This window comes from Balaenoptera borealis (genome assembly GCF_965194805.1).
Source record: "Balaenoptera borealis genome assembly, chromosome: 3".
Classification (NCBI taxonomy): domain Eukaryota; kingdom Metazoa; phylum Chordata; class Mammalia; order Artiodactyla; family Balaenopteridae; genus Balaenoptera; species Balaenoptera borealis.
In genome coordinates this window covers 118,079,971-118,107,239 of record NC_138866.1, presented here as the reverse complement: position 1 = coordinate 118,107,239, position 27,269 = coordinate 118,079,971, and the positions used below count along the sequence as shown (strand labels likewise).

At 49.0% G+C, this 27,269-nt stretch overlaps 1 pseudogene across 1 annotated transcript in view; it reads right to left on the bottom strand.

The window, feature by feature from the left end:
* Window positions 1-250: 250 nt before the first annotated feature.
* LOC309625872 overlaps window positions 251-27,269 on the bottom strand; it is a 114,849-nt pseudogene continuing 87,830 nt past the window's right edge. Inside the window, exon 2 of the transcript in view lies at window positions 251-1,613. The product of the transcript in view is annotated as an uncharacterized misc_RNA (transcript). The remainder of the gene's footprint in view (window positions 1,614-27,269) is intronic.

The window sequence follows — 27,269 nt, the reverse complement described above, 5'->3', positions numbered from 1 at the left end:
CTTAGCCCAACAATGCAACTTAATTCACAAGGTTTTTTTGGTTTTGGTTTTTTTTTATTTTTGGCTGCACTGGGTCTTCATTGCTGCGCGTGGGCTTTCTCTAGTTGCCGTGAGTGGGAGCTACTCTTCATTGCGGTGTGCAGGCTTCTCATTGTGGTGGCTTCTCTTGTTGCGGAGCACAGGCTCTAGGCGCGAGGGCTTCAGTAGATGTGGCACGTGGGCTCAGTAGTTGTGGCTTGCGGGCTCTAGAGCGCAGGCTCAGTAGTTGTGGCTCGTGGGCTTAGTTGCTCCACGGCATGTGGGATCTTCCCGGACCAGGGCTCGAACCCGTGTCCCCTGAGTTGGCAGGTGGATTCTTAACCACTGCGCCACCAGGGAAGTTCCACAAGGTTTTTTGGCAACTCTTAATCTGAGCAAGCATTGAGGCTTTTGAAAAATAAGGCTTTAAGAAAGCTTGTCATTTTAGGGCTAAACTTTAGTAGAATGTGAAAGTTTGAACCCTTACACTTTAAACAAAAAAAACCTAGAAATTACTGATTGGTTCAAAATGGTTTTATGGAAAAACTAATCTGTAACAAAAACCTGGCATTGAGTGCAAAGGCTCCACGGTTTGAGCAAAGCATAAACAGTTTCCCAGGGGAACGGGACAGGGCAGGAGAGGCCCTGGACGTTTACAACAGCAGGCGTTTTCTCTTCCTCTTCTTGACAGGAGGTGAGCAGAGAACCACTCCCATAGCCTCATCAAACACTGTCTTGTGGCCTTGCCGCGTGAGCGCCGAGCACTGCAGGTATCCTACAGCCCCGATCTCCTTCGCCATGGCTAAGCCCTGCGGGTAGGTGATGGGAATCAGCGTCTTCTCCTTCAGTTTCTCAATTGTGTCTTTATCATCCCTACGATCAAGTTTCATCCCCACCAGGATGATAGGAGTCACATGATAGGACAATGGTGTCCCACTTCAGGATACCACTTTGCACATTTTCCCGTGATGCAGGACTCACAAGAGAAAAGCAAATGGAGAATACATCTGTTTGCGCATAGGACAGGGGACGTCATCTGTCAGAATCTTCTCGTCCGACTGTATCCCATAAGCCCAGATTCACTAGTTTTCCATCTACCATGACATTGGCAGAATAGTTGTCAAAGATAGTGGGCATATATTCTCCGAGAAGTGCAACGATAACTGATAAGTGATCCGTAGGCAAGTTTTCCCTTCAGCTCGGTCTCCCACCACCACACACCCGATGGCCTGCACCTGGGCTGCTCGCCGAGCTGGGTGGTAGCCGCGCTGAGGCCAGAAGCAGTAAGCTCGGGGCGTGGGACTGCAGGCGGCGGGGCGCAGGGTGCCCGGTACCGCTGGCCACGCGGCCTCACCCTCCCTCTGCCGACCAAAAGCTGGAGCCCGGCAGGGGTCACCACCCAAAGTTGGGGAAAACTGCAGAGAAACAGGAAATGCGGAGCACTCACGGCCAGCCTCCCCTCCCCCAGCTGGCACCCATGCTCCCAGGCTCCAGGGTGGGGCTCCACATTTTCTGAAAAAACTCCTTGAGTATGTACCCCAGCAGAAGGAAAACAGAATCCAAGAAAAAGACAACAGCTTCAAGAAGCCATAGAACTAATAGAACTAACCCAGGAAAACAATGAAAAGAAATACCAGTAGCACAGCTGTGTAGCTGGCCTAATGAGAAATTAGCCCCAATCAGAACGAGAAATCAGAAGAGTCTGTGAGGAACAACCTCGAAGAAAACAGCATTCCCCAGTCCTCTGAGGAAGACGCTAGGACGCTAAGTGCTGTCGTGGAATTAAGGCCTGCAGCACTTCTGAGCAACAAGGATCTGAGCAACAAGGATAAGAAAGGTAATTAGTGACTCTGGGAAAAGCAGTGAACGGTGCATGAAAGTCACGGCCCAGATAAAATGTGAGCTAAATTGTGGCATGATTCTGAGCCACCAAAGAGGTATAGGAAATTGTGCTTTCTGATCCCACAGAGCCAACCTGCCGTTGGTCAGGTAATGTGGGAAGAAGCAGGTAACTATTGAATGCTTGGGGCTCACACATCATCTGTTTGGGTTTGCGTCAGGAGTAAGTGATAATTATTTCCTCATGCTGTGTTTGTTCTTTTTGAAAGTGATTGAATACTTCAGTAATTTCTCTTGACAAACTATCCTAACAGTAGGCTTATCTCTTCTTTAAAAATTATTTTTAATTTAAAAATATGTATGTAGACAGATGAGTTTAGTCTGTTTGTTTAGAGATAAGTTGTACCTTTTGGTTTTTCCAAGAGAAATGACTAAGTTCTACCTAAACTAACAACCATTAAGAAGCAGATAGTTAAAACATCACAATGTCAACCTCTCAATCCAAGTTAAAAAAAGAGAGAAAATTATACAAAGATTAATGTCTCTTATTTTGAAGAAAAATCTACTTGAAGTTCCGTAGTGCTTTCTAATTTTAGTGTCTTCTGTTATTGTCCAGTGAAAGTAAATTTTATATGTTTTCCTCAATGTTAATCATCATCTCTGGGTAATGAGATTTTAGGATACTGGCAGATTTGGGTTTTCTTTTTTTATATTTTTCTGAATTTCCACATTCAGAATCTACCATAAACTTGTATGATTTTTATAGTAAAAAAGAAAAAAGAAAAATGGGAAGTAGAGCTATATACATTTTGATGTAGAAATATGTCTAGTATATATTTATAAACCAAAAAAATCAATTGATGAGCATGACGTAGTGTGTGTGCGTGTGTGTGCATGTATGAAATCTGGAAAGATAATTGTTGTCACTAGGGAGTGGGGTATAGGCGCTGGCAGGATGAGGGGCAGGGCATCTATCATATTTATTTAGTTTTTGTTCTGAGCTGTATATCTTTTTTACAGTGTGCACATAGTAATTTAATAATTAAAGACATTTCTAAAAGCAGTGGTGGAGGGAGGCCAGCCCCTGAGCTTCCAAGTACACAAGAATGCTCATTCCCCTCCCGCTCTGGTGAGCAGCCATGCTGGGAAGAACAATCTCTCTTTCTTCCTCCAGACAAAAGAACCCTCCAGAAGGAGAGGCCGTTCCATGGTAGACAGAGAAACACATCCAGGCTAGACCCACATAAGTGCTGCCCAGTGGGCTCTGGGCGAGGGGACCCATGGCAGGAAGACCTGATGCAGACAGAAGATGCACCCACGTGCTTGGCCAGAGACGGGAGTCAGCCTGGGAATGTGGTCCACGTGTGAACTGGAATCCGGAAGGAAGATGCCCGCTGTTCAGGTAGGCAGTCAGCAATGGGGCATCTGTCAGAAGATAGCAAGCTCACTCTTTCTCTATCTGCACACCCTCCCTGGGCCTTCCCATCTACTCCGAGGGGTTGGTGGTCATACCTACATCTTTATCCTCAGCGCTTGTCATCTCTCTCTGGGCCTTCAGACCTAGATATCAAAGTCTTCTGAACGACCCCACCTGAAATCCCCACAAGGCATCTCAGACTCAACCTGCCCTAAACTGAGCACGGCCTCCAGCCTCCATGCCCCAGGCCCATCCTCTCCCTCTGTGACTTGGTCAGTGCCACCTCCGTCCCCCCACTGCACAGGCCAGAAACTGGCAGTCAACCTCTCCCTCTCCCTGCCTCCCACACCCAGTCACCCACTTCTAATTCTCTCTCGTCCTGGCACAAACCCACTTCTCCCCCCGCTTCCTCCAACAGCGTCACGGGGCAACTGCCAACCTGGCACACGGTCCTTCCAAGCCCACCCCAACTGCAGTCCCATCACTGGCTCCCTTCCTCCCACCTCTTCTTCCCAGAGCGCCCTGCTGAATCAGGCAGATCTGCCCCTGATGGTCTCCTGCTCACAGGCCCTTTGAAGGCACCCCGCAGCTCTCAGTTCCCAGTTCTCTCCTTAGCTCGACAAGCAAAGGTCCTGCATGTCTGGCCCCAGCCAGCTACTCCAGCCTCATCTCTTACCACCTCCCCTCACATGAGATCAGCCAGGTGAATGTCCTTCATTCTTTTGAACCTTCCACACACTCACTCACCTCTGGCGTTTGGATTGTATCCTATCTGCTGTTCTCTCTGCCTGGGACAGTCTACCCCTTTGCTCTCTTCTCTTCACTATTCACCTGCCAGATCCCCGTGCAGGTGCCTTGGGAAGCTTGGCTGGATCAGGTGTCCCTCCTATGAGCCCATAGTACCTTATAGATTTTCCCCTGGTGCACAGATCACAAGGTATGATGACTGACTTCTTAGTACATCCATATCCCACGCTAGACTGTTGCTGGGGGCAGCCTTCATGAGCGCTCTGTTGGATGGATGAGTGAGTGGATGAGTGGATGGGTGAATGGATGGATGGGTGGTATTAGATGAATGGGTGGGGTTAGCTGAATGGTTGAGGTTAGATGGGTAGGTGACTGCACGAGTGAATGAATGACTTAATGAATGAATGTATACCCAGGAACTGGTCAGACCCCTGCAGAGCTTGGTGAGCCTGAGGTAAATGGCAGGTAACTAGAGAGGCCCATGAACAAAGGCGTGGATCTAATTGTTAGATTTACCCAGACAGTGCCGTGTTTCAGAACCTACGATGGTGGCTAATGAACCACCAACTTGCCCCAGTCTCATACAGATCCTAGGGACTAGGAACTAGGGTGTGCGGGCAAGTGCCACATTTACACATGGAGGCCAAATAGGATGAGATGACATGGAGTCAAATCCCGGTCCCCAATTTCTCACTGAGTTCCCTGAGTGGAGTTACTATCCCCTCCAAACTTCAGTGTCCTTTCTGGAAAAAGGGTGGTAATTAATCCTACCTGTCTGAAGCCAACTCCCCAGAAGTATACTGGGAGCCAAGGAATAATATACAAGTGATTTATCAAGAAAGAACTCCAGGGAAGACCAGAGGGCATGGGGTCAGGGTGGGGAGGGAGGAAGGCAGGCAGGGTGGTGAGTTCCAGCAAAGTCCCACAGAGGAGGTGTGAGCTGGGGGCACAGGGCCACAACCCACCCCCGCCAGGGATTAGGGGCTCTCTGCACCCAGGCAAGGTGACTTCAGTAGCTCACAAGTAGTTCTCCAAAGATAGTCACGGGTGCTGGCACTCAAAAAAAAAAAAAAAAAAAAAATGGTGACAAGGAACCTGAAGGTCATCAACAAAATCCATTGCCTCACTTCACCTCGCTCCCATAGGGAAAAATGAGATGAAAGTTGTAAAGCTTTATCACTGTACCTGGCGGCACATAGCAAGCAACAAAGTATAACTATTATTATACAAAAACCCATAAATTTACCAAGTGTTTAGTGAGGGGCATGTCCTTGACTAGTACTGGGCTGAGGAAGAGGGACCAGTGTCTAGAAGCCCTCAGAGCAGCCCTGCTGGAAAATGACAATCTCTCTTTTTATTTGATGCAGTAAAAGACCCAGAATTGTCAGAAGCCGCTGTCAGCCAAAAAAAAAAAAAAAAAACTGTATATGCAATTAATTAGGCCTCTGCTTCAGTGCTCTGTTCTCTCTGTTTGCATTCACCAGCTTAGTATCCAATTTTTTAGCTGAGAAGGCGGGCAGCAGGTTTCTGAGATATTTTTTGCTAATGGGCTGAAATATTACACCCATAATTATAGCTTGGCTGCATATTTTTTTCTTTTGCTCATTTTGTTCAGCATTGCAAACATTGTATCTGATTACAGCCATTCATGTCTTCTTTATGAAATAGGGTTTATCACACTCGGCAGAAGGGATCAGTGGCTCTGGAGAAATTATCTAGGCTAACAACACTTCCCGAGTCCCTGTGGGTTGATGCTGCTGGGTGCTGCCTCCTTGGATGAGGCAAGGTGGGAGGGAGAGAGAGTGGGACCAGAAGGATGGAGACAGCCCACGCCTGATACCCTCCACCAGCCTGTTCATTTTTCTCCAGGGCCCCAACCTACACCCCATCCCCAGCACCCTTGGCCTGCTGTATTTTTTTTTCCCATAGCGCTTGTCACTTTCTAGCTTCCCATTCATTGTCTGTCTCCTCCCAAGAAGGCCAGGGGATTGGGAGAGGGGAATGCCAGTGGTGGGATCTGTTTTATCCACTGATGTGTCCCAAGCTTTCAGAAGAGTGTGGTTCCCAACCGGGGGTAAGTTTGCCCCCAGGGGACACTTGACAGTGTCTGCAGACAATTTTAGTTGTCACAATTGGGAAGGGGTGCTACTGGCATCGGGTGAACAGGGGCCAGGGGTGCTGCTCAACACCTCCCACTGCACAAGGCAGTCCCTCCCACTCCACAACACAGAACACCCCAGTCCAAAGCGCCGATAATGCTGAAGCTGAGAAACCCTGTAGCAGACAATCAATAAATATATGTTGGGTGGGAGGCTTCAGTGAGAAGAGAATACCTGCTAGAGGGGATCTATTTCACAGGGGGTGCTCATGGGAAGCCCCTCTGAGATGCAGACACTTGGTTGGAGAACTGAATGAGGTGATGGGGCCAGCCATGTAGGGGGTCCAGGGAAAACACTTTCCAGGCAGAGGAGCCAGCCAGTGTGAAGGCCTCGCATCAGAAACAAGGTCAGGGTTTCAGGATGCCACGAGAAGAACGATGTGTCTAGGAATGGTGGGGGGGAGGTAATGATGCATGAGGTGAGGGAGGAGAGGGGGGCAGGGGCCAGACCGTGTCCACTGCAGGCCACAGAAGCAGTCTGCATGTTACTGTAAGTGAAGGACGAAGCCATGGGGTGGAGTAAGGGACTAATATGAACTAATTTTAAAAGAGCACTCTTGTCCCACATGGGGTAGAGTGGAAGCAGAAAGACCAGTTAAGAGATAACCGCAGTGGTTCAAGCTGGAGATGTGGGCCTGCATTAGAGGGGCAGCAGAGGAGGGGTGAGAAATGGGCGGTTTGGAAGGCAGAGCCACGGAACTTGGATGTGGAAAAGGGATGACCCTTAGGTCTGGAGATGGAGAAAGGTAGAGAGGGAGGGAGGGGAAATGAATGATCCAAGGTTGCACAGTTAGTTAGGGATAATCCAGGCTAAATTCCAGATATCTTGGTTTTCAGTCTGATGTTCTTTACCCCTCATCACGTGATTCTTGTGGACCAGCCAACATTCCCCTTTAAATCCCCAAACGTTTGGTGTAAACCCTGTAAGGGTTATGAAAAACACCCGGCCCCACCTCCAGGAACTTATATGCTAGGGAAGGCGACAGACACACAAACAACTGGGACAAGAGATGGGCTGTGAATGTTATAACTGAGATTAAAACGATGGTCATTTGAGGCACAAGGAAACAGGAGATGGAAACCCACTGGGGAACTGGGAAGTAACTTGGCTGGGAAGGATGGGTGGAATTTAAGGATACTCAATGGCCTAAAGCTTCTGAAACAGCAATCACCTCACTCCAGAGATTCAGAAGTTTCAGATTCCTGATGACCCTGGCAACATCTGCATGGGCAGTGTGACAGTGAGTCAAATATTTATGCATTCCACATCTCTCACAGGATAGCTGAAGAGTTCCAGAGGAGAAAAGACCTAACACAGTTCAACTCACAAGTCGGAACTCAGTAGATGATGGTGATCACAACGGTAAGTAGATTGACATCTGTGATGTCCACTTAATGGGAGATGTGTACTTTTTATTTTAGTTGTATTGGGACAGTGAGGGTGAACTGAGGATGGTGACGATCGTGATGATGCTATTGAAAATGTTGGCAGTATCAGTAATTCTCTGTGGATGGTGAGGTTAGCGATGGCTCAGATAATTCTGCTTTTTACAATATTGATTACGATGTGGATGTGGACTGGCTTGGTGACAGTGACCATAATATTACTAGTGACCATAATGAGGTTAGCAGTGACGTCTGTATTAGCAATGACTCCTAAAAGACAATTTTGACGGTACTGATAAGTATCATTTATGACAGCAGTATGGACTATATTGATGGTGACGGTGACAGTATTGCTAATGATTAACGACGGCGTTTATATTAAAACAACATTGGCAATAGTGAGATTGGCAATATCGATGCTGATATTGGTGATATCAACATTAGCAATAATGTTGACTCTGGTGATGATATTGGGAGTGATTAGAAAGATGATGCCGGGTGACTCAGTGATGCCGATGTAGAAGATAATGGTAACGCGGACAGTGACGAGAATACTTGTGATAACGATGCTGTTGATTCACAGAATGGTGGCCGAAAGCTTATTTTGGAGCCAAACCTACCCTAGTTCAAATCCAAAGTCTGGCATTTACTACTGTGTGCCGCTTTGGGCCTCAGTTGCCTCATCTATTAAATGAGGATAATTATAACGGTGCCTATTTTCTAGGATTGCTGTGAGGATGAACTCACATCCTGCATATGAAATGTGGCATATAGAAAACAGTCAGTGAAATGAGCATGATGATGAGGACGGTGGTGGTGAGAAGCTCCTGGACATAATGGCATTGATGAGTCTCTTGATGGTGCAATTAAAGATCATTTATTGGTGATATTATTTCAGTGATTTGTGATAAGGCTATTGATGGTGAAGAGACTGATCGTTTGGGATTACAGTTATGATTGATGGGAACGGCATGGGGAAGTGTTCGAAGCACCGATCTTGGAATCAAACAGCAAAGGTTCAGTTTCCAACCCCGCCTCTGACATTCCATGTAACCTTGGCTGCATCTCAGCAGGTTAAGGCTGGAAGGCCACCTCCTCATCTGACAAATGAGGCAGTTCAGGCCCAGAGAGATGAGGTGACTTGCCCTTGCTCCTCCAGCTGGATAGTGTGGCAAAGCTGGGGTGGGAAGCCAGGCCTCCTGGCAGCCAGTTCAGTCCTTTCCCCCCCCACCCCCCCGGCATATTCAGTCTCTTTGGAAGGGAGCTTAGATTCCTCTACTGTGTGGGTGTATGCGCGCGTGCGTGGGTGCACACGTATACGTGTGTGTGGATGTGTTTTCCTGGACATTTTCCCCAAAGCACATAACAGCAGAGCCACCAGCCCAATTTTCAAAGAATCATTTTGTGAGAATCAGGCTCCAGGTGTCCCTCTGTAATCTTTTTCCTCTCCCCCAGCGGGCAGAGGATTGGCTCTGGCTCTGGACAAGGAGCTGAAATGGGTGATATTTGCCTAGTTTTTAATGTCTGGTGTCTATAGCTTGCACTTCCATCATTCTATTATATTGATGACAGGCAGGCCCAAGCCATAGAGAAGAAACAAATTACCTAATAAATCAAGACCCCAGGATCTAAAGTGGACAGTGTTATTAGTCGAGGGGAGAGAGGAACGCTAAGCGATAGGTATGGCTGCCTGTGAAAACGGTCCAAGCAGGGAATCATCTGTCTATTTCTCCATAAATAATTACACGCAACTGATATGCATCTGAGACAGAACATGATATGTTATTATTAACTCAACAGTGGGAGGGAGACAGCGGCAGGAAGGGAGAGGGGGAGCGTGTCGAGGAAACCAGAGCAGCGTTTGTGATGCTGGGCTTTGGCAAAGGCACGAGGGATGTGATGACCTCAGAAACTGCAATCCAAAGGGGCCGGGACCCTTATCCTGGACAGAGGTGGGAAGCCAAACAATCTGGCAAAGAGGACGAGGGGAAGAGTGAACCAACAGATATCGAGTCCCTACTGCATCCCAGCCGCTGTGGCTCAGTTCTGCTCATCCATGACTTCTTGGTCTTCACAATGGCCATTTAAGAACACAGCTTCTGGGGCCATATCGCCTGTGTTCAAAATCCCAGCATTGTGGGGTCCTGGGTTAGTTACTTAACCCCTCCAGCCCTCCACTTCCCCTTCTGTAGAGTGGTACAGTCATAAGAGCACCAACGTCACAGAGTTGTTGTGAACATTAAATGAGTTAATGCCCGCAAAGCGCTTAGAACGGTGCCGGATGCACAGTAAACACGATATTGTAAGCATGTGTTAAATAGATGGTCATCCCTATTTTACAAATGGAAAGCGTGAGGTTCAGAGGGGAAGCAACATGTCCAAAGTTACACAGAACAAAAGTAAAAGTGGCATTTCAACCCATATCTAGTCAACTCTGAAATTCATACCCTTTCCCCTACCTAGGGGTGAGCAAACTTTGTAAGGGGCTAGACAGAAAATATTTTAGGCTTTGTGGGCCAGAGAGTCTCTGCTCAACTACTCAACTCTGCTGTCGTCGCTTGAAAGCAGCCCCAGGCAATCTGCAAAGGAATAGGTGTGCCTGTGTCCAATAAAACTTTATTTATAAAAATGGGCAACAGGCAGGTTTGCTGACCCCTGCCCAACACTGTTCTTACAACTTACCTAAATGGTCTCCCTCTCCAAGGAGACAGTTGTAAATACCTGAACTCTGTACTAAAGGGGTAGGCAATTTTCTCACCCTACTCATTCCAGGCCCTCCTGCAGGCACAGATCACAAAGGGCTGGGCCCCCTCCTGCCCCATACTCACCACTAACCCCTCCCATTGGCTCCTTTGAACATCCTGTGTGTTGGTGGCAGTGGGGGGTGCCCCCGGGGCCCCCCAGCTGGCCAGGCAGAGCCGTTCGGCCTGGAGAAGATTGAGTTTTCAGAGAGCAGTGCCCGGAGCCAGGAAGCAACCCTCTTCCAAACCTCTGTGGGCTTCTCCTAGAGCCCCATGATAATCCTTTGTGGGCTGTTAATAAGCAAGTTGAACCCCATAATCACCCACTGCTTAGCTTCCTGGCTTTAATTTCCATGGAGGCTGAAGAAACAGTGGCTAAGGGTTTTGCTTCCAGACAAAAGCAGCAAACATTTACCCCACAGACATCTCGAAGCAGGGCTGGCACTGCCCCACATGGTCCAGGCTTACGGCTCCTGCACACGCCCGCTTAAGGGGCCGGGCTGAGTGAGGGCTGCACACACTGCCCCGGAAACCGGCCAGCAAGCTCCAGAGACTTGGGTACAAAAGCAGCTCTGCGGGTGATTCCAGAGTCTTCTCAGGAAGACATCTCAGCAAAAGGCTGGGGGCTTCCCCAGCTCCCCTCCTCCCAGAACTCACTCCTGCCCTTTCTGACACTCCTGTTTGGGGACCACAGATAGACCCCTGTGACCTCATCCTTTCCCCTACATTTGAGACGATGCTCGTCAGGCAGATAATTTAGTATTGATATTTCAGCAGGGCCAAACTGCCTTCGGGCCAGCCTCAGTGGCCCGGAGGCCCCCTGCTCCATTAGGAAATCTCCCTCTGGTGATCTCTCTGCAGTGGGGAACGCCACTCTAAGGGGGGATACTTGCATATTCTTTTCAGCCCTTTTACAAAAACAAAAACAAAAGGAAACAAACAAAAAACTAGTGGCTCGCTAGTTCTGAGCCGTGGGCAAGTACCTGAGCCTGTCTGAACCTCTGTCCCTTGTCTGGAGTGCGGTTGGATCCCAGCTCTGCCACAGCCTGCGTGGTCTCATGTGAGTCACTCTGCTTCTCTGAGCGTAAAACCCCTCCTCCTTAAAGTGGGCTGACGACCCCTGCCCTACCTACCTTTATACCTACAGTCCTGCAAGGATGAAAGAGAGATTGGGGGTAAGATAGCACTTTGTAAATATACGAGACAATGTAGTGAAATCATGGCTTCATAGAATGAATGTAGACTGTGGCATCAGCCAGGAGTAGGGTCAAATCCCGGGGCTCCTCCACCTCAGCTGGGAACCTGAGACTAGGTGTGTGGCCTACCTGACCCTCTCTCCTTAAACTGAGGGTAAGTGTACCTGCCCCATCAGGGGGTTTCGATCAGTTTCTTCAAGGCAGGATGCCCCACGCAGGCGATAGTCCTGTTACCACATACGTCGTGGCCAGGTGCAGGCATTGGAGATGGCACTGGGGCTGAGGCTGGAAAAAGACATCCTGTCCCTTCTGTGATGGCTCAGCAGCGGGGTCCATCTGACCCTGCAGAGTGGCCTTCAGTCATGGCGTACACATCAGGGGCTAGTAAATGGCTTGTCAGACCCCAGAGCAAGGAGCACTGGACAGGAGTAAGGAAACGGCATTACTGAGCCGTCTCTCTCTGGTCTTCAATACTCGTTTATTCCTTCATCCAACAACTTGACCTGAACATCCGTGGTGGGGGTAGGCCTTTGATCGAGTGCCTGGGAAATCGAGAGATATATCCCCGTTGTCTGCTTTCGGGGAGGCAGGTAGACAAGTATAACAAATGCCACATAAGTAATACCATAAAAAAAAACATGCTCTGGGGGCAGAGGGGGCACTGGGAGCAGAGGGGAGAGAGGGAGGGATTAGGCACCAGGGGTGGGGAGAGGGCACTGGACCCATGACACTTGATCTCAGCGGCCCTGGGCACCATAACTCCCACTCCCTGGGCAGCCGTAGAGTAGAGGTGAAGTTAACAAGGGGCGGTGTTACAAGCGAGAAAGTCACTAGGCAAATTTGAGAAGCAGACGTCCTTCTGGCCATCTGGGCACCCACAGCCCTTGTGCCAACCTTGGCCTCTCAATGTTCCGACACTGCCAAGCAGGTCCCAAGCTCTGAACACCTCTTTCTCCGCCCACCCCAGTGTTCAGATACCACCAATGTAGAATTTCAGCATTCAAACCAATTCAAGTATTGCCTAAAGGACAGTTAGTTGCCTTAGTCTAAATGCTTGGGGAAAGTGGGGCCCCATGTGGGTGAAGGACTTGTCTTAGCTCGTTCATCCAGTCAGCAGTGGGGAGGAGGTTAGAATCGGGATTTCCTCTCCCCAACACATGCTACTTCCAGGGTGCCCCTTCTGTCCCTAGCCATCGCCTCCTGCCTGCAATGAATTGAATTGTATGTAACTGATAAATTATGCAAAAGGGCACCTGGCAGTTTTCTGAAATGTTGGGTAGCTTCAAGGCAGCCCCTGGGGACACAGCCTAATTTTATGGAAACCTCACACTCTGTCTGGCCTGTTTTGTGTAAGTCAGATTGATATAACAAGACTCTAGGGAGTTGACTTGATTTCTAATTTTATTCTCTAGGTGAGCTGAATGAGAACTGTAGTGAGTGTGTTGTCTGGGGTGGGCAGTGTAACGGCAGTAAAGAAAAATGTCTTTTCATCTGCCTAATGGATCGTTTCTCCAGTTGGACTTCCCTGCTTCAAAATCCAAGCTTCTCTCCTTTGGGCAGAGGGGTCGTGTATCAAGTACAGGGAGCAGGCAGTGGAAAGGGAGACTCTACATCCCTTCAGCAGATAAACCCAGAGCCTTGCAGGAAGGAGGGACTCTGGACCAAGGGATACCTACTATCCTCCTGCTGAGGACACCCCAGCCCAGCCCCAGGGATAGGCTATAGCAACTTTTATTTTTGAGGTTCCAACTCAAAGAGCGTCCATATCCCCTCCCTCAAGTCTCCTTGGCTAAGCTAAGTGATAGACCAGAACATTCACGGGGACTCTACTGAGAATTAAAGCCCAACGGAAGAGTGAGCACTTGTGATGAACTGCCTTCCTCCCACCGTCCAGGGGTGGGATCCTGTTATCTCCCCAGAACCAGCAGGGATTGTTGCAGCCCACGAGGCAACACCGGAAGCAGGTGAAAAGGAGCCATTGTGTTGAGCGCCTACTATGTGCCGGATACTTTAATATTCACAACAGCGCCAGGAGGTAGATGTGATTATCCCTAGTTTACAGGTAAGGAAACAGGCCCTACAGGATGGAGTCACTTCCCCAAGGTCACAGAGCTACTCAGTGACAGAATCTAGGGTTCCAACCCAGGTCCCTCTGACACCAAAGGCCACGCTCAGTCTTCTGTTCCGCATAGGCTCCCTTGGGGAGAGGGACTGCTCCTTGCACAGATCTATACACAGCCTCTTCCTCAGGTACCCAGCCAGCTCAGGGGTTAGCCACGCCCCTTCCAAGCGAGGGTGTGGCTTCTTCTGAATTCCATATGATGATAATTGTGGATTCAAAGAACAGCTCCCTCCCTCCGGTCTCCCTTCTCCTCCCAGTGCATGTGTGTGCACACACACACACACACATACATACACACACACACACACACCCCACCCTGACATCCCCCAGCCAGTGAGAACCCAGACAGGGTACAGCGTGTCATGGCCTAGGAGTCAGGAGACCCAAGCTGGGACCCAGGGCCACCACTAATTGTGCACATGCTCTCCAGGCACTATTCTGCCCTCTCTGAGCCTGTTTCTTCACCTGCTAAATGCAGGCAACCCCATCCCACCTACTCCCTGGGGTTGTCTGAGGGCCATGGGGTAGTGGGCGTGGCAGCACTTTAAAAGCCATGGCATCTAAACAACCTAACCTACCGCCTGAAAGAATTAGAAAAAGAAGAACAAACAAAACCTAAAGGCAGCAGAAGGAAGGAAATAATAAAGTTAAAAGTCATGGGGTCTAATCGCAAAGCAAGAACAATAACAGTGACTTGCACGTCTTTGCTGTGTGCCTGGCCCAGGCTGCCCTGCGTGCCTCTGAAGTGTGACTCTGTCACTGTGACTCTGTCACTGTTGTCCGCTGTCACTAACCACTTTTTAAGGCCTTAGTGCTTTGTTTCACACCCCTACCACTCAGTGTTCATTTGGGGGGTCAAGGAGGCTAATAAATAACACTCCCCCATCCCCTTCCAAGTCCGGAATCCATCAGAGAGGGCCCAGGAGGCAAGTGATGGAGACCAAAATGTCTCAAATGGCAAAGCTGGTTGTGGCTTAGAGGGGTGGCCACGGTGTTTCTTATTACTTCCTTCTGAATGAACCCTCTAAAAAACTTCAGCCCCTGTGCCCCCCTGCAGAGACAGCCCCAGCCCAACTAAGGAGATCAGATCACAGGCCCCTCCCCACAGGCAGGCCGGGCTGGAAGCCAGGGCCGGAAAGGGCCAGCCGGGGATGTACATTTCCCTTCCAAACTCTCCAACTCCCCAATCTGGCACGTGCTCACTCTCCAAGGAAACAATGGGCAGACAACGGTGGTCCTAGAAAGACCGACCATTCCAATTTGCCCAGGACTGTCTCAGTTTTAGCACGAAAAGTCCTACATCCCAGGCAAGCCAGAGCAGTCAGTCATCCCAAGAGGTCCCCTAACATTCTAAGGACCCCCCATGAACCAGCTCTCACCAGAATTTTCCTGCCCAGAGGTTCCCAGCCCTCCAAGGGTAGTCTAGGTCGGCTGCTGGACCAGGCCACCCCAGGCTTCGAGAGCCCGGTCCTCCCAGAGTGGCCCATCGTGGCTTCTGACCGATCCCTGGAAACCTGGGCAATGTAGACCCTGCTCAGGTCCCAGCCCACAGGCCTTCCCTGGGCGGTACCCAGGAAGCCGCTGTCCAGCACGGCTCCCAGGCCTCACTGCTCTGGCCAGGCTGGGCTGCTCACTGTGCCCTTTGGGCTCACATCATTCTTGCCCAGGCATCTGTCTCCCTGCCAGCCTGGTGGCAATAATCCTCATCCCCTCCAGCCTAGACAGCACCTCTAGGGTGACACACCTCATCTCCCGTGAGCCTCCTGATGACCCCTGGTGGGACAGGACAGGACAAGGGTCATTGTCCCCTTGGATCAGAGAACAAAGGGAGGCTTGGCCATCGCCCTCGGTGTCACAGCCACTTGGCACAGTCGGGCCTCAGACCCCAGCCTTCCTGCCTCAGCGACTCCTGTCCTCATGACCCAAGAACAAGGAATGGGAAGGGAGAAAGGTGACCAGGGAGATAGATGGTTTAGGGAGGGAAATCAGTCCTTGACTTACTATCTAAGCAAAGCCATGAGCAGAGAGTACAGCCTCTCTGAACCTCACTTTCCCTGTCTGTAAAATGGATCAGTGTCCCACCTAAGGAGGCATCCAGGAGTACTGGAGATCTTTGCCTGGGACACGGCTCTTCTTGACAATAACCCTGGGTCCTTCTCAGCTGTCCTGCCTCTGGTCCCCTCAGGCTCTCCCAGACCACATGCCCTCCCAACCCACCCCACCCATGGGCCCTTCCACCCCAGATCACAGCTGGATTGAGAGCCAGGTTCCAAGTGTGTGAGATCACTGGTTGTGTGAATTTTACAAGTCACACACTGTATTAAGACACGCAAGGGCTCTAGGGGAGTAAAGGCACACCCCCTCTGGGAAGGAGGGGAGATAAACCTGGAGGGTGGCGCGTCTGTCATCAGTCACCTGGGAGTCCTGAGGTAGGTCTGAGAGGAGCCGCTGGCATTTAGGAGCTGCTACCTGATGGCATTGAGGCTGATTTATTGGTTGTTTTCCCCTCTGCATCCAGCCCAGGGCCAGGCTCTGGGGAGTGGGAGGGAGGAGGGGTTGTCAGCCAAAATCATTCAGCCACAAGCCATGAGGTGCAGTCTATGCACTCACTAGGCCTCAGTGGAGCAGGGTCGGGGATACAAGACCCAGGGGATGCGGTCTCCGTCCTCAGGGGGAAGCCCAAGAATGATGGAAGAACTTCTGGGCTGGAGGCTTCCCACAGGAGCCCCCAGGGCCTCTAAAAGGGTGTTGAAAAGATGTCAATCTTTAGAGGATCTTTTGCTGTCAGAGCCGAGCGGGGTTCACACAACATCAACCTAATAGCCATCTGCAAGGAGGCATGTGGGGACTTTAACTGGGGCGGGGGCGGGGCAGGGTGGTGTTTGCACAGGGACCCTCAACCCCATCTGGAAGGGGAGGGAGAAAGGAGAAAGCGCTGGACCAGATATGGTCCAATGTGGTAGGGCCTAGCTGTTTGTGACGTTCTCAGTAATCTTATTCTCCATAGATTTTATACTGTAAAACAGAATCTGCTTCAACCCCTTCATGGAAACCAAGATAGGGTTGGGACGGGGCTTAGATCACACAGGGGCAATCTGGCACTTGACCCAGACCTCTCTGACCTCAAGCCCCCCCTCTCAGCACACCCCACTGCCTCTACTTCTCTATCCTAACGATGGGGACAATCACGCATCCTACAGATTCTGAGCCATCACACTCACTGGCCATTGCAGTGGTACCCACACTAGGGGCTGTTGAGCAAACGGTGCTGGAATCACACCTCCGAGGGCTGGGCCACCCCTTACCCCCCTGAGTCAGCAAGAAGGTAGACTTGAGCAAATATAGGAGAGGGGGCTTCAGGGAGACAGCAATACCCGAGCAGCTGACGCCTCACAGCTGGGAAACAGGGTGGGGCAGAGCTTGGTCTCAAACAAGAATCCTGCTCCATGCTTCAACGCCTTACAGACATCCTTCTTCCTCTGCCCCTCCCACCTCTTGTTTTACACTCGTTTTCATATTTGGCTCTTTACCTCCAGAATCATCAGTTATCTCCAAAGCCAGAGAGCATCCATCATCCTCTCTCAAGGGGAGGCCCCGATCCACTCCCTCCTCCTCCCCCTGGCTCTGGGCCCTCCCCTCCTCTGACATCTCTGTGAATCCACACAGGCTTTGCAGATTTAGCGTCTTCCGGCCCAGATTGGACTTCTCCTGTCCCAACCATGCTATTGGAGTCTAGCTGCAGCACTGTCCCTGAGCTTTCTGACCCTCCTGCCGCCCCCCACCTCAGCAGCTGTGGCCATTGGCTGAGCTCTCCCTGTGATGCCCTACAAACTAACCTTCACCTTGGAGGAGGGAGCAGAGGCCTGAATGCTTGCAGACCATCATGCTGAACCAGCCCTCAACCCCAGGCCCAACTTCACCAGCTCCCGGGGGACTCTGGTCAAGGGGCAGGCTGATGTGCCCCCAGCCACACGTGCCCTCCTGTCTCGGCTTCCTGACCCTCAGAGGTCAAGTTCAGACCTAGGGGGGTGTCCCCCTCCCCTAGTCCCACCCACTTCCGCAGCTGCGTGTGAAGAGTGGAGAGAGTCCTGGCACTGGAGGCCAGCTCGGACAGGCCAGGGGAGGGGAAAGGAAACCCACACGAGTCCAGGGAAAGTCCGGAGGCCCACTTGAGGTGAGGCAGCTGCTCTAAGAGCGCCCTAAGTGAGCTTCAAGAGGGGGAGCGTGTCCTCTGCACGTCCGGCCCATCTGAGAGTGGGAGCACTCCCCACGGGGAAGGGACGGGGATTTCGGGGAGTCTGAGGGAAAGAAGCAGTATTTTTGGTGCTTTTCCCGGGAGCGTGGAACGTCTGGCTTGGGCAGAGCCCAGGAAGAAGTCAGGAACCACCCACCGCATGTGCTTTACATGGGAACTGATCCCATTTCTTGGTTAATGATGTGATAATCCTAGAGAGACGCAAAGACGGCCTTCTCATAAAACAAACTCCCAGCCCTCGGTGAGATCCAAAGGTCAGCTCACACGTGACCAGGGAATCCTTTAGGCTCCAGCCACCTCCTTGCTTTTCCCGGCCACGTGGCAAGCATGGGACAGTGAGTCACCCCGCCTGCAGCAGGGAGCACAGCTCCCTGAAAGAGCGCTGGGCTGAGAGTGCGCCCAGAGCTCTGCTTCCAGGCTCAACACTGCACATCCCGCCCCCAAACGACCACCGCAGCCTCCCAGAATGATTCTTAGTTCCCCCATCAGAATGCCACAAGGATCGCACTAGGTGACTTCTAAAGACTCTTCCAGCTCAGAGAGTGCAGAATCTGACCCTGAACTTGCACAGCCCTGAAAATGATGCCTCACTCACCTCACCCTAATCCCTGCCTAAAGGTCCTGTCTGTATTTGAAATTTTGATATTTTGTTCATTATAGACTGTTTTTGCTTCAGTTTTGATTTTGTTCAATTAATAGACTTCATTTTTTAAGACAGTTTCAGATTTACAGAAAAATTCAGTGGAAAGTATAGAATTCCCATGTACTCCCCTCTTCCTCTGCAGTTTCCCCATTATATTAATCTTACATTAATGTGGCGTGTATGTTACAACTCATGAATCAGTACTGAAACTTTAGCATTAAAGTCCCTAGTTTACCATACGGTTCACTCTTGATGTTTTACCTTCTATGGGTTTTGACAAAGGAATAATGACATGTACCCACCATTGTAGTGTCATATAAGTGTAGTTTCACTGCCCTAAAAATCCTCTGTGTTCCACGTGTTCCTCCGTTCATTCTCCCCCGACCCCCCGGCAACCACTGATTTTTTACTGTCTCTATAGTTTTGCCTTTTCTAGAAGTCATATATTTAGAATCATACAGTACGTAGCCTTTTCAGGCTCGCTTTTTCAGTTGGTGATACGAATTTAAGGTTCCTCCATGTCTTTTCTTGGCTTGAGAGCCATTTCTTTTTAACCCTGAATAATATTCCATTGCCTGGATGTACCACAGTTTCTTTATCCGTTCACTTAGTGAATGCCTCCAATCCCTGTCTGTATTTGAAATTTCAATATTCTCTTCATCACAGAATTTTTGCATTAATTTTGACTTTTTACAAAAAATACTTCATTAAAATTGTATTTATCTTGATTACTGAGTTTTGGGTGCCCTTTCAATGTTCTGCTGGGGTGAGTGCCTGACTCCTCTCACCCAAGTCCCAGCCCCGCTCTTACCTCTGTTTGGCTTGAGACCCAGGAGCTGGGAGAAGCCAGGTGAGAGCCAAGTGGAGAGTAGACGCCAGAAGATGTGGTCCTAGCACAGGCTGGCACTGCGGGCTTGAAGTCCACTTACTGGAGTCCTGGGAAATGTTGACCGGGGCCCTTTCTTCTCCATCACCTTGGCCACCTCCACATCCCTCACTGCCTCTGGGCTCCTCTTCCTGCCCTCTCTGCCCCAGTCCCTCCTGGATATCCAGGCCAAGCCACATTCTCCCAACAGCTGCTCCCATCACCTGTCTCTCCTCGAGATGCCCCGACTCCTTGGTGCCTTCTGCACCTGGTCCAGGCTCTTCAGCACCCGAGGTCCTTGCACAGCCTGCATCCCCATCCCGCTGGGTTCTCCCAGGGCCTTTCCACACCTGGCAGCTTTACTTGCCTCCCCCTCCTGACCCTCGGGCTTTCATTCATGCCAAGTCCCCACCGTGAGGTGCCGTCTTCAAAAAATGGCGAGGTGTGGTAGAAGGTTCCATCTTTTTCAAACCAAGGTCTCATTCTTCAAATAAAACAGTCCTCAGAAACCTTATGTGTAAAACAAAGCCAGCAGATCCACTCTGCCTGGAGCAAATGGACACGCTCTTTATCCCTGAAGTACTATCCCTGAAAAGTGAGGGAGTCTGGAAAACATGGGTGTGATAGAAAGAACTGGGCTTTGGTGTTGAAAATCCTGGGCTCAAGCCCTGATATCCCACCTGCACGCTCTGCGGCGCTCCCTTGAACGGCACGGACCCTCCTGAGTCGGAATTTTACTTCTGTGCATCTGCCTTGCTCGTCACACTCAGAATTTTGTCTGGTTGCCCTTCCTTCATCCAGCCCCCATTTACTCAACTTGCATTTATTGAGCACCTACTAGTTCCTCTACCCATGTGCCAGGTATTTTTCCAGGCCCTGGGGATGCAGCTGTGAGCCAAATGGACAAATCCCCACCGTCATGGAGGTGTCAGTGCAGTGAGGGGAGAGAGATACGAAATCAAGTAAATAAGTAAACTAGAGAATAGTTAGAAGATCATGAGTGCTCTGGAGAAAACTAAAGCAAGCAAAGGGCAATTGAAATATGAAGGTCAAGGAAGCGCACCTGGGGAGATGACACTGGAACCAGGACTTGAAGGAGCCATGGGCACCGCCGGGGATGAGAGTTCCAGGCCCGTGGAGAGCAAGGGCCAAGGAGTGTGTCCGGGTCACTCAGGGACCAGCAAGGAGGCCGCTGCAGCTGGGGCCATCTGAGAAGGAGGAGAGCAGGAGGAAGTGGAGGCTGGGGCAGTACGGCCACCCAGTGTAGGGCCTGGTAGGAACAGTAAGGTCCTTGGCCTTTGCTGAGTAATGAATAGACGGTTTTAGGCAGAGAACCAACAAGCTATGACTCAGTTTTTTCAATGAATGCCTGTACTGGAAATTCTCCATTGACCGCTCAGACCTCTCCACCTTGCTTTGAGTCCCACAAGGCTGATGGTTATGCAGAGACAGATCCAGATTTTGTGGGGACTAAAGCTTAAACAACTGGGGAGTCTTGTTCAAGAAAAATGACACAAAGTTATAAACACGTGACCTGGGAAGGGGCCCACGCAAGTGACAGCCCTCAGGGCTCAAGCTTCCTTAGTATCGTCCTAAGGTGGCCTTTGACTGTATCATGGGTGCTCCTTTGCCCTCTGGCTTCCAGAGCACCTTGTAGCCCCACTCTGCACACATAGCCACGTGTATCGTGCAAACCCCATAAACTTGCTGACCAGCGCCCCACTATTTTTTTAACTATCTGGCTTGACTTTTCTAAGTCTCAGATCCCTTGTGGGTAATATGGAGATAAAACACACCTCCCTTGAAGGTATCCTGGAAGCACCCAACCTGTAGCAGATGCTCAGATGACGTTTTCTTTTAAGGTCCATTTGGTGAGTCTCCATTTTCTCTGGAATCTTCCCTGATCAATCCAGCCACATGGAATGAGCAATTGCTTTCAAACCTTCTGTTGCTCCCGCAATCAGAATCAGCCATCTCCAACCTGAAGCTTTTGCCCATTTTCTGTGATGCTGGTGTCTGGTCTCCTCAGCTCAGTTTTAGACTTTTGCAAACCAGGAACCTTGTCATCTCTTAAACTCCTCTCGGAGCCTAGGTACCATGACATCAGTCTCAGCAACAGCATTTCCTGAGCACACATCACATACTAGGAACTGTCAGAAGCATGTTAAGTGTTAAGCGTATTGTCTTGTTTAATCCTGGCCGCCAGCCCACATGTTAGAGACAAGGAAACCGAGGTGCACGGTAGTTAAGGAACCTGCCCAATATCACATCTTGCGAGCAGTGGATCAAAGATTCAAACCCAGATCCATCTGACTCCATAGCTGGCCCTGCTAATCGCTGCACTATGCTGTCTTTTATCTATATAAGCATTCAAGAAATATTTACTTATTGATTAATTGGTAGCCTCTGAGCATTAACGCTTCCAAGACTGTCTCTTTGTATGTCAGTCTGTTTTTCCCAAATGCCAGCTCCACTGAAAAATATATTGATCATTCCCTGTAACAATTTGTCATCTGGTGGTGGTGACTTACAAACTGCCAATTGGCCAGAAGGAGGATGAAAATTGGGGCTGTTCAAATATCTTTTTTTTAAGGAGTGGGAGTTCTTAAATGCCCCCATTGTAGCACATGTATCTTCTCCTGCTGCTGGGCATGTGTGGAAAGGGACAATCCTGCCTGATTATGGGAGATGATCTGGGGCCTTGGGACCCTGAGTCTGGCTGCTGGGCTCTTTCCCTCCCCTCTCCCAACCCCAGAGCCAGCTGGCTGACGGGCGGTGACAGTATCTCAGGATAGAGGCCTGTCAAGTGGTTCTCATGTTGTGACAGTAGGCAATTATGATTTATTTCACAAGGAATCAACAATAAAGTTAGGCAGAGGGGGAAAAAAAATCAGAGAACTTAGGATAACAAAAGCACTTGAAGGAATTCGGTTGATGGGTTTTTAACTAGAAGATAGAAAAGGGAATATTTTGTAGGAAGAAATATACACATAAACATAGAATCACTTCCTTGCATCTCTGACGGGCAAGAAATTCCCATTCTTCTAAAGCCCTGCTGAAACCTCACCTCCTCCAGGAAGCTCTCCAGATTTCTAAGCCAGACCGGATGACTTGGTCCTCTGAGCCCTCCCTCCCCACCCCCACCCATCTATCCCTCTGTGGAGGCACATACTGTTCACACATTACCTTGAAGTTCCTAGTGAGCTCATCCCATCTGTTCTGCTGGATTGTAACATCTTTCAGAGATGAGGCAATGAATTGTTCATGTGTGGTAGGTACAGACCTATGGGGTATTTTGCACATAATACTTACTGTTTAATAAATAAAATGTGTGTGTGTGTGCACAATGTGCACACACGTGGGTGAGGATTGGTGTCCAGTGTCCCCAGAGTAAAGCAGCTGTAAATAACCCCACCTCAGGGGGGAATATTTCTGTCAGCTTCATTCCAGTGGGAGAAGAAGGAACAAATAAACCCCCAGAGGCCTCTCTCTGTTCAGTTCTGCACCGTTGGTTCAGAAACCTCACCCAACAGGTGATTCCCTGTCGTGTCTACACCCGAACCTCCCCCCCCATCTTTCCTCTCCGACATCAATTGTAAACACTGTCAAATTTTGCATTAAAAATGCTTCTCTTGTACCTAGATGTTTGACCCAACTATAAATAGAATATAATTTTGTTTAAGAAGTCAAAATTAGAGAACCAAAGCATTCTAGTATCTTAGTAACCTAAGCATGAAACCAAATTGTGAGGAAAGAGCTGTTGAGGGCGTGAGTTTAAATCAAACAGGCCTGGTTTCAAATTCCAGTCTCACTCTTTCTAAAGTGAATGAATACCAGAAAGTCACTCTGTTTCTTCCTCTGTAAAATGGGGATAATAATGCTTGCCTCTGGGGATTGTTAGGGATTAAAAGGATGTCAGTCGTAAAGCTCTAAGCACGGTCTATCTCATAGTGAGCACTCAGTAAAGAGAGAGGATAAGGTTTGTTGGAGGTGGGAAACTGAGGTTCCCATCTGTTGGCTCCTCCATGTCTCTCTTTGGGCCACTGCCCCCCTTCTCTGGTCCTCAGTTTCTATACTAACCAAACAACTGACTGAGATGGTCCCTTGTCCCTTCCACTTCTAAATGTCTATGAGTCAGGCCCAGGGAATACACAGCATGGCAAACAAGAATGTCATCAGAGGCAGGCAACAAATCTTGGTACCAACCACTTCTGGCAGCGTGGCTTTGAGCAAATTATTTAACTGTTCTTAGCTCTATTCACTTCATCTGCAAAGGAAAATAATCCCCATACAAGCTTTATAAATCCAAAGGCCCATGTCCTATTTAACAGTCAAAAATAATTTACAAGGAATTCCATTTGCACTAGAAACTCTCAAATAGTTCACAGTAATATTTTTTCAAATCCCCACCCCCCTTCCACTCCCCAAACCTCTTGTCATCTCCCTAGTTGCTCTGGAGCATCTTACAGAGCACAACCATGAAATACTCCCACCAGCCTCAGCTACACAGGGTTTTTTTCCCTCCTCTTGACCACCCCTATCTTCCTTCCCATAAGAATCCATCCTTTTTAGGAGAGGACTGGAGGAAGAAAACTCAGAGAGCACAGACAGAGTTCTCTTCATCAGGAGCAGGTGGGGTCAGTGGGGGCTGTGAATATTCCCAAGGAAATAAATAAGTAAGTTTTGTTCTGTCACTCATAAGTGGCTGTGGGAAGGCTGAAATTAGATTATTTGTATTAAGCAGTCAGTTCAGCATCTGACATGTAGGAAGTGCTGGAAATATGAGAGCCATTAGTGTTGTTGTTTTTGTAAACCTGCTTTTTCATGAAGACTTATCCCACTGCTGCCACCACAAAGCTCTCCCTCCCATCTCCCTCTTCCGTCTGACCATCTCCCTCACTCCCATCACTGAATTTCATTCAGCTCACAAGTCATAGCCATGCCTGTGCCTGGAACAGCCCCTGTCGCTTCCTCCTCAGTGACGTCATGGCTCCTCTACCAACCTTTCAGTGTTTTAGGCCCAGGACATACACCCTGGCCCTTCTGCCGACTCCCACTTGCCTCTCCCATTGCGCAAAAGGCCTTCCCACCATTGTTGCCAAATGTCATCCCATCTCAGAGTGTAGCCTCTAGTAGGACAAGGGCTACATCTGTTTTACAAACTCTGTGGAGCATCTGCACCCAGATAGGGACTACTTGAGAGAGAAGCACCTATGTGTCCAGGCCTGTGTGAGGCACAGAGAAGAATGCAGGAGAAGCTACGGAACTTAGAATACTATAAGGAAAGCAAAACCTACAGGAAGCCATTGGGTTGTACAGTAGGCACCCAAAGGCATAAGATTTACTGAACACTGAGGGAGCCACACTGGAGCTCATTTAAGGCAAAAGAGTGAAGTCTAACTTTGTGCCCTCTATTTTGTCCATTTCCCCACCCCAGCTCAGGACTGGAGCCTCCCTTTTACCTCCTACTGAACCTTGATCTTAAAAACCTCAATTTCTCCATATGTGGCATAAATGACCAGGAACAGTGTGACATAGTGTGACATCCTCCCTCCTCCATTCCTAGGGTCATGAATGTTCTAACCAGGATTAAAGCTTTACAAAATCAATGACGTCCCAATGGAGAGATATCAGGCATCATCTTGCAGACAAGAGAGGATGGAGGGAAGCCTTCTTAGACCCCAGAAATCCCTCCAAGTAGGAAAATCAACCACTTAACACTGGTGAGTGATTGGAAGTAATGCTTAGCAGAAGACACTTTCAATCTTTTCTAGCAGGAAAAGAAAACCTCAAAAAGCACTTTTTCAGCTGGATCCATGGTCACTGTTAAGGTTCACATGGGGAATTAGTGGCGCATGTGAAAATAATTTGTAGGTTTGGGAGACCTGGCCACCCATTATATGACCAGTGAGATGAGGCCATCAGACCCCAAATGAGGCCACAGTAATAGAATAGCATCCACTGTGAATGAGAGCCCCACCTAACTCTGAGCTGCTCAGGACCTACAATGGAACACCGTATTGAGGAGAAACAGGGAGCCTGACCAAAAAGAAGGTCTGCAATACCTACTTCAGGAAGATTCATGGAAGGAATCCAGGGAATTTTTCCAGGAGAAGACAAGACTGCTGGTCTTTGGGGAGGGACGAAGCTTGGGAGGGAGGAGAGAGTTTTGTAAATGAGTTGACAAGAGAGTGAGGTTCAAATATTTGCAGAGCCGTCATATACACCAATGAGTAGAAATCACAGAGACACGTGCTTTCATAAGGACACAGATTTTTACAGGAAGCACTCTCTGTCAGCCAGACCTGACCAAAGAACAGGAGGTCTTGCTGCACTCTCCACTTGGAGAGTGTAGACTAGCAGAAGTGAGGGCTCTGTGGATTGGGTAGCTGGATGGATGGATGGATGATGGATGGATAGACAAGCAGATGTGTGTATGTATATTTGGAGAATTGAACAAACGTGTGGTAGGATGGATAAACATGTATGAAAGGATGGATGGAGGGAAAGACATACAAATGGATATATATAAGGATGTATGGGTGATAGATGGATATCTTCCGAGGTTTTACAGTTACATGGTAATTTGGGCAAGGGTTACCTAGTCTTTGGGATTTCACAGACCAATACAATACAGGGGATTGACATAAAGTTACCAGCTTCTCATTTTGTCACGTTAAGAACATCAGTATAATAACTACCATCTATTGGAACAGATGAAACAGAATGAAATAAAGAGCAGTCCTTCCCAAGTAGGGATCATTGATAATCTCTCTCTTCTTCTCTCTCTCTCTCTCTCTCACACACACATATATGTGGGTGCTGGTATGACATTCATTTTACGCTAATATTTTTAGATATTATATTGTCCATATTTTTCTTATTTAATGACCATATTATTTTCAACTACATTTCCTGAGCCACAGACTCTAAGGACCCTGAAAAGGGTCAAAGGGTCAAAACTTCATTGCCTTTGAGACCAGGCAGGTTGAAGTGGGTGCAGTGCGGACTGTGGGGATGGGACAGTGAAAGCCTGGAGAAGCCACACTCGTCTAGAGACAGCAAGGCAGCCTCAGCCCCAGCTGACCGTCACCATGCAGGAAGGCAAACCCAATGCGGCCAGCTAGATTTTCTGACCTACTGAGAGAAGCTGGACATATGACTTTTATGATCAATCTCTTGATTTAAAAGTATTTGCAACTAATTTTTAAAACTAGATCTGTTTTGGGGTCATCACCCTTGAGCCAATCAAAACACACACACACACCTGTGGGGATCCAGTTTGGCCCGTGGGCCATGGATTTGCAACCTCTGGTTTAGATACCGGAGTTGGGGTGGGTGGTGATGGAAAAAAGCACCAAAAAGGACAACCAAAGAGCTTCTCTGATTAATAGGAGGGTCGAGGAGGGGCCCCCAAAAAAAGCCACCGGATTCCTCCGGGTGAATAATTTCCCTGCAGTCTATTTCCGAAAGAGCTATAATTCGGGCTCTGAACAACCTATGATTTACATCCCGGCCGGTGTAAAAGATATTGTGCTGAGCCTTCCGAGTATGCTCTGTGTGTTTGTATAAATCTCCCTACTCAAAATATCTCCCACAGTTGACTGACAGCCCATGTAATTTAGCAGAAGGCTAAAAATTAAAATCTTCGAGCCTGCTGAGGGAGTGAAAGAATACAGTAACACTACGGCACCACCCCCTCGCCCGGCCCGGGCTCAGCAGATGCCAGGGCTGTTCATTTTGGAGACGGAACAAAATATTTGTATTTAGATTTATTAAGTCATTATTCCACCATTTGTTCCAATGCGCTTTATTAAAACCAGATCTCATCTCTGTTTTGAAAGTATTACCTGATTTACATAAGCTGGTCCCAGCCCTAATT